At 33.0% G+C, this 8,049-nt stretch overlaps 1 long non-coding RNA gene across 2 annotated transcripts; it reads left to right on the top strand.

Annotated features, from left to right (window-relative positions):
- Window positions 1–5,313: 5,313 nt before the first annotated feature.
- Window positions 5,314–7,490, top strand: LOC148779550 (uncharacterized). Of its 2 annotated transcripts, none has more exons than XR_016045303.1 (3): window positions 5,314–5,469; window positions 6,558–6,736; window positions 6,916–7,490. It is a non-coding gene; the product is annotated as an uncharacterized LOC148779550 (long non-coding RNA). The 2 variants fall into 2 exon arrangements; XR_016045304.1 differs by having other exon boundaries at window positions 6,512–6,736.
- Window positions 7,491–8,049: the final 559 nt, after the last annotated feature.

The raw sequence follows: 8,049 nt of genomic DNA, 5'->3' as shown, positions 1-8,049 counted from the left end.
AAGTTTGAGTATTTATGAACTTTGTGTCCAATCAATAACACACTCATATCCATCCAATTTGAAATTTGATAGACAAGAGTGATTGTGACCTCCTTGTATTAAAATAAAATATGTCTTTTCCTTTCATCAATGTTCTATGAAGCTTTTTCATAGCAATAAATCTCTTTTTTGACGAGTCATAAGTTTGAAGTGATAGGGGTTTTGGGTCAATCTATCAAGAGGCTTATTATTTTAGGTGGCCCGGACTACAACGTGTAGCACACAAACTGGATCCATATAATGAGTTTAAAATCTTTATGGTCCATACTAAAGAGGGTTGGGTTTGAGTTCTAATTATATGTTTTCCAAAGCAATTGTGGCTTATGAATTTTTTCTCCCTGCACTTTGGCAACGAGATAGTTCGTTATGAGAAGGTGGAGGAGAAGGTAGCTAACAGTACCTTGACACTTCTTATTGAGGGATGCATTGTATATTAAAATGTACCGAAATTTAGATATGTATTGATACTTGAAGACACATTTTTAACACTTGACCATGCATATCGAGTGGCGTCATTTATTTGAGTTATGTCTTCAAGTATCAACACATGTCTATATTGAAATGATGTAACACATGGAAATGATGCGTAACAAGATGCACGATTTTAAAACCTTGAAATCCATTTGATTCTCATGTCGAGATGATCAATTTGAGGATACTAAATCATTAAAACAACTTCTTCTGATGAAATTTTTTAGATGGGCTCTAATTAGATTGTTTATAGCCCTTGCTCTATCTTTCTCAACACTATTTGAAGTAGGCTCTAATTTGATTATTTAGAGCCTAGGTTCTATACAAATCACACCCCTTAAAATTTGGATCAAACAAATGGCCCTAAGATATATTTTAAAGATCGTTGCATTATATTACTATCAGATATGGGCCAGGAAGCTGTTTAACCGACCTAACCAATAAATCGGCCGATTCAATTGCTCTAACTGGGCAAGTCCCAGGCGGTAAAAAAAGTGCTAAAAAAAGAAGAAAATATACGAAAAAAGCGCAAAAAAAAATCAACCTAAATATGAAAGGCATATAAAGAATGATTAAAACAAACACATTCAAATGAATTTGAAAATTAATGAAAAAATAGATTTTGACCCATTTTATATTTTCCAATGGCTATTTTTAAAATTTTCTAAAAAAAATGGGAAAATATAAAAGTGAGTATTAAAGACCAAAACAATTTTTAAACTTTACCATAATGTAAAGAATATTTAAAAATGCATTACAAATCAAATTCCTTATTTTTGAGAATTTATATATATATTTTTTAATATCTTTTTTAAAAATACCGATTGATCACCCTAACCGCCCAAAACCAGAACCGACTACTGACCAGTTCCGATCTAACTAAATGATTAGCGGTTAGATCGGACGATTTACAAATAATGATTAGTATACAACCGTTGCAAATCACTCTCTATATGGTGGTAGTGGGAAGCTAACCCCTTCCAACATCCCCTCAAGCATCACATCTATCATCTCGATAGCCCTTGGTAAATACAATAAAGGAAAAAGTTGAAAATAATATATTATCAATATAATAATTTGGAAAATGCTAACAAACAACCGTGAGGGAATTTTTACAATATTTCCTTTATGGCTCATACTATAAAAAAAAAACCTCCTATGATCACGGTTATACTATAAAAAAAACCATCATATGATCACGGTTATCTGATAATATATATGAAAAAGCATAATATTTTTGTAGTAGTTAAGAAATGCTTATGATAGGATTCAAATCATACCACCATGTAATAAGCACATCATTGGGAGGGCTTCCACGTCTTTACCCACTTATTTAATATTATAAAATAAAAAATATTATTATCTATTTTGAATAAACTATGTTATTTATAAAAAATAAATATAGGTCTATCCGTATTAGATTTTGGGGCCATTAAACAATAACTCAACATCGTACTAACCAACAATTTTTCTTTTTTTTTTATTCAAATATATTATTTATCTAGCATTTTGGGTGTAGGTTTATTTTTATAAAGCGAACTAATTATAAATAAAAATTTTTAAATAAAAATAAGCCAAATACCCCTGACTATCAGTTTGTCACCCTAAATATAGTTGTGCAAGTTTTTAATATATTTTATAGGAAAAAATTTATATAGAGCCGAAGCTCTAAACAATCAAATTAGAGCCTAACTCAAAAAGTTCACAATAAGAGGTTGTTTTAATGCCGAAATATCATCAAATTGATCATCTCGGCATCAATATATGCATGGACATGAGAAAAAAATGGATTTCAAGTTTTAGAAATAGTCTATTTTGAAATGCACCTAGGTTGAGGAAGAGAAAGGGACTTGCTCACAATAGCCGCTTGCCCTATCGCCATCATTACAGAGCAGGAACTGCAAATCAGTAAGCATTTTTTTTCTTTTGTTTATTATGATGTTAAACCCCAAATGACTGCGGTAATGTTTTTCTTTTTATGTGATTTTTGCTAATAATCCCAAATCAGTGAGTTAATATTTTTTTTTTGTTGCTATTTTGGCTCATAAACCCCAAATCAATGAGTTTTTTTTTTTTTTTTTTTTGCTATTTTTTATGTTAGTTTTGAAATAGAGAACTTACTCATTGATAAATCCCAAATCAGTGAGTTCAAATTTTTTTTTGATGCTAGTTTGGCTGATAAACCCCAAATCAGTGAGTTATTTGATTTTTTGCTATTATTTTTGCTCGTAAACCCTAAATCAGTGAGTTAATTTTTTTTTTTGCTTCTATTTTTTATTATTCATAGATGTGCTTTGATTTTTCTCTGTTTTCAAATTTTCTACTGGTTATTTGTATCATATTGCCACTATCATATTACCTCTATATTTGGTTTATGTTTATGCATTTCTGCACCTTAAATGTTTTTTTGTCTATGGATTGTTTGTATATAAACTAGTTGTTTATTTCTGAACTACTGTAAGGTGAAACACTTCTTTTTGTGGTGGGCATGCAGAACATGCTTTGTGCTATTTGATTAATTTGTTGATTTCTCAAGCCTCCATTGATGTTTACTGTTGTTACCATTTACCAATACATTTATGAGCTCAAAGTCTTGCCCATATGATACTTTAGTAATTTTGAGCCTGAATTTGTTTTGGATTTGGGTTTTGAATGATGAACATATGATTTTATGAAGCTAATGTAAGTGCTACTGTACGCAAGCTCCTGTCTTTTGTTAATTAGAGTAATGAGGGTTAGTTTATTGGTTTCTCGTTAGTTTTCTTGGGTTGAAATGATGAGGGGCAGTGTATTGGTTTCTCCTTAGGTATCTCTCTCTCTCTTTCTCTCTCTCTCTCTCTCAACACTCTCTCTCTCATCCCAACCCATTAATCTTATTATATGGACCTCTCTAATTTTTTGCTCTCTCTGATTTTTTTTCTAGGTTCCGAACATGGAGAAAATGGATCTAGGGTTTTTTCTTAATATTATTTTGTTGTAAATTGTTGTCTGTAGAGAAAAAATAACTTGCCTATTTTTTTTGGTAAACAAGTCCTTGAATGGGCTGGTTTAGTACGTGGTTATCTATGGATGCATGAATTGTGAGTGTTGCTTGATATGTATCACAAATGTTTTAAGAGATAACACACAAATGTTGTGTGCCAATATATATATATACACAAATGTGTGTGCATTACAAATGTTTTTAGGGATAAACAACAATGTCGTTTTATTGTTGAATGAGATATATTTTTGAGGTTGGGATATAGATGCATCAGCAGTGAACGTATGTCTAAGTGGTGTTCAAGTTATTACAGAATATTGTTGAATGGGCTGGTTTCTTATTGTTTGCATACGGATGCATTAATTGTGCATGTGTGTTTGTATGTTGTGCTAACTATTATAGCACAGTTTAATAGTATATAGGAAACCAAATCTATAACTTCCATTACCGCCGATAGATATGAGTGTGCATGTGTATGTATTAGAAATAGCAAGCGAGCGAGAGAGAGAGAGTTTGCATTTGGTTGAAGAAGAAAATCATTGATAACCTACGTATGAGATTTAAACACTTATTCCACTTCATATATTGATTTCTATTTTAAGACAATCGATTAGAAAACTAGTGATTTGGTACACAATATTGAATTGAGGTTGTGCTTGACATTGTCTACAATTGGCTTCAAGTATATAGTGCAATATAGTTTATCAAGCAACGTCTGTTTCAATTGTTGTACAAATATCTCTCTCTCGGACGCTTCCATCACTCATCAATAAAACTCTCTCTCTCTGTCTCTCTCTCTCTCTCTCTCGGACGCTTCCATCACTCATCAATAAAACTCTCTCTCTCTCTCTCTCTCTCAATCCAACATATTTTACTTTCAATTAATATTTTATCTCAATAGATAAATATCTAAATATTAAAAAAAAAAAAGTAAATAATATCTAGGTCTCAATTTTAACATTTTACATGTTGCCTATTATTTCTAAAGCTAATCCAATTCAGATACCCAAAACTTCTTTAACTTCCCAAGAGGTTATCAAACACAGAAGCCAAAAACTTTTTTAACTTCTCAGGAGTTTATCAAACAAAGAAACTAGGAACGTCTTTAACGTCCCATGATATTATCAAACACATAAACCAAAAACTTCTATAACTTCACAGGAAGTTAACAACCACAAAAACCAAGAACTTCTTACAGTAACTTCTATCTTCCCAACAAGGAAGAACTTCCAATTTACAGTTCATGAACTTGCTTCTAGTTATCAAACAGGCCCTACAAGTAACATCTTGTAGAGAGAGAAAACAACACTTGAAGAATTATGGAAGAGAGAATGGTTAGTTCTTTAGTCCTTTTGGGTTGTTGTTCTTGAGAGAGAAAGAACTTGTTTTAGGGCTTGAGAGAGAGCTAGTAACCCTTTTATTCTCCATGATTACATGATGTTTTTCATTAGTGGAAGTATTATCCATGATTGCATTAGTGGAAGTAAACTTTGCTGCCCCGTGAATGTAGGCAACTTGCCGAACCCCGTAAATCTTTATGTCTATACTCTTTTATTTTTTTACACTATTTTTCTTTCCCTTATTTTTATCACATCTTTGTTTTTATCGTCTACCATCAGTATCAGAGCCTTGGGGTTATTTAAGATATTTGTTGGGTATAAGGATTGTGGTAGATCGCAGATCATTGAAGATAGCTGGAGGAAGCTCAACCAAATATGAAATTCTAAAATTTGATGGTTCAAATTTCTTAACCTGGAAATTAAAGATGCATGCAGTTTTGGTGAAAGATAGTTTTGGAGTTGCTTCAAGAGGCAGACAAAATAAGCCAGAAAAGATGGATGATGAGGAATTTGATGAGAAGTATAAATTAGCCAGAGCTGATATTTTCTTGGTGCTTGATGAGCCTGTTCTATTCAATGTCTCATCAGAAACAGTTGTGAAAGATTTATGGCACAGGCTGAAAAATGCTTATGAAGGTAAGTCTCTTCCTAATAAAAACTTTTTTTCGTCGGAAACTTTACAATCTTAAGATGAGTGATGGTTCATCTTTGCAATGGCACTTAAATGAGTTTAATGCCTTGATTAGTAAGTTGGTGTTCCTGGATGTAAAGATTGATGAAGAAGATAAAACAACTATTTTACTAGTGTATATCAAGCAAATCTATGAACACTTGAAAATATTGAAAATTGATGGTCTAGATAATGCATTCCAAGATACACTATTTTCAAGACTTTGTTAGTGAAAATAGATGGCGTAGATGAAATCAAAACCCGAGATCAGAGAAGGGGTGTCGTGAGGCTAGTGACCGTAGAGCTCGTCTTTTAGATCCCTTCACATTTAGAGAGAGAGAGAGAGAGAGAGAGAGAGAGAGAGAGAGAGGAGAATTGTATACTTTTTTCTTGTTATGTCTTCGTCTCTCCGGCTTCCCATTTTTTTAAGGAGAAGAAGGGCTAACGGTTATATTTCTCAAATGGATCTCTAAGAAAAGGTTTTCACTGATCTCAGGGATATTCATTCAATGCATCCATATGAACGTCGGAGATAATTATGGGTAATAAGATTCCTCTAAGCCTATAATTGTAGGCTAAATCACGTGGGTCATACGTGTCAACATCTCCCACTTGACTATTACGACCGAGCATAATAATAAGTCACATGCATGCTCCCACTTTTGAGTATGACCTTTAAAAAATATCTTGTCATGAGGTTTTTTTAACGCTTTCGCAGATATGCCTCTCATAATAAATGTCCATCATATGGATTTTCACGCTAATGCATAATTGACGCCCATGAAAACTGATTGACTTAAACCTTTTTAAGTCCCATTAAGCTAGTGTGCTTAGACAGTAATTCAACACTTAGACTCTTTGTTAATAGATCAGCGATCATATCTGATGAGGACAAGTAACTAACTATTAATTCACATTTCTCAACTATATCATGAATGTAGTGATATTTGACATATATATGTCTTCCTTTAGAGCTATTTGCTCAACTTTGAATTAATTTTGTTCCAGCTTGATTATCACAAAACATTTGGATCCGTCCCTCAATTATTTGCAGTTTCAAGTCATTTATGAAGCGCTTTATCTAGATGGCGAAAGTACAAGTAGTATTACATGCAATATATTTTGCAACGACTGGCGGTAAAGAGACTGCAATTTTGTCAAGGCAACTCCAAATAAATATGGTGGAATACCTGCCAAGGATTATATGGCCTGGTATGATATGCTCACTCATAGGTATGGAAGTACTCCCATGTCCCCCCTTGTAGTCGTAATCAAATGTGCCCCCCCTCGTAGGCCATGATGACGAGAGGAAGTTTGTATGTTCTGTTTTTTAGATATTATATTGTTTTTTACTTAAACTAATTGTATATTCAAATTAGTTATTTATATTAGTTTTTATTGTCTACTTGCAGGGATTAACCTGTACAGGGATGCTACAAGCTGCATTTCATGCTGAAGTATTAGCAGGGGAATCCAGAAATTATGTACAGGCGGCCCACGATTTTTATTGTAACACACTCCTGTAGAGAATGCTGATGAAATTGTGGAGGGAGATGATGGAAGCGAGGGCGAGGAGAGAGATGATGAAAACGAAAACGAGAAGGAAGATAATAGAGATGAGGAAATCAAAACTGTAGAGAAAGATAGTGGAGATAAGGAAAGAGAGACCAATGAAAGAGAGAATGAGACTGATGAGGAAAATGAGAGGAGAACAAAGAGTAGAAATGACAAGGGCAAGGGTATTGCAAGTTGGCCCAAAAAATGGTTGAGGCCAAAAAAGTGAATATATCATGTATTTTTCATTTTGACATGTATTTTTTAGATGATACCTGAAAATGTAAATTGAAAAGGTTATGAACCTTTTTTTGAGATAGATGTTAAGTTATTTTTATACAATTGAAGCTACTCTATCATAGTAGCCAGTTAATGAAATGTTCAATTTTTTTTTTAGACATATGTTGAGAAAATTTGGTAGTTGAACTTCGTCTCATTCTCTTTCTACTTCTCCTACTTGTCTAGTTCTTCTTTGCAGCAAGTTATCCATGGTTTTTTATTTATTCAAAATCCATTACTGTATATGTTACATATCTCATTTTCTACTTCATCTTTTGAACTTCTGCTCATAATCAAACACATGAATTTTCTATTGGTATGTTTTTGTTGATTGTTTCCAATTTCTCCATTATCGAGTGACCAGCAATCTCACTTAGTCGGATGTGAACTGTCCTATCAAGCAAACTTTTCTTATTTTTTGATTTTATATTAGGGGAATAGGTGCAAAACTTGTGTAACAATTTATTATATAATAATCTAAAGTGTTATTTAATATATAATATAATACAAAGTGTACTTCTTGGGATTCAAACTTAGTACTTCATTATAGTAAAAAGTAAGCTCTACCGCTACACAGCAATGTGGCACAAAAACTCACTTCGGCACTTCATGCGCTCCCGCACTTCAATAACATGTACCGGCACTTCACGAAGAGCGTTCCGGCAATTATGAAATGCGCTCCAGAGATTTGTTTCTTGGACTAATGTCTAGTC

This window comes from Amborella trichopoda, chromosome 12, assembly GCF_054954075.1.
Source record: "Amborella trichopoda isolate Santa Cruz 75 chromosome 12, AtrichopodaSantaCruz75HAP2 v2.0, whole genome shotgun sequence".
Taxonomy (NCBI): Eukaryota; Viridiplantae; Streptophyta; class Magnoliopsida; order Amborellales; family Amborellaceae; genus Amborella; species Amborella trichopoda.
Note: the sequence above shows the minus strand (reverse complement) of the source record. Positions and strands in the feature narration are given on the sequence as shown.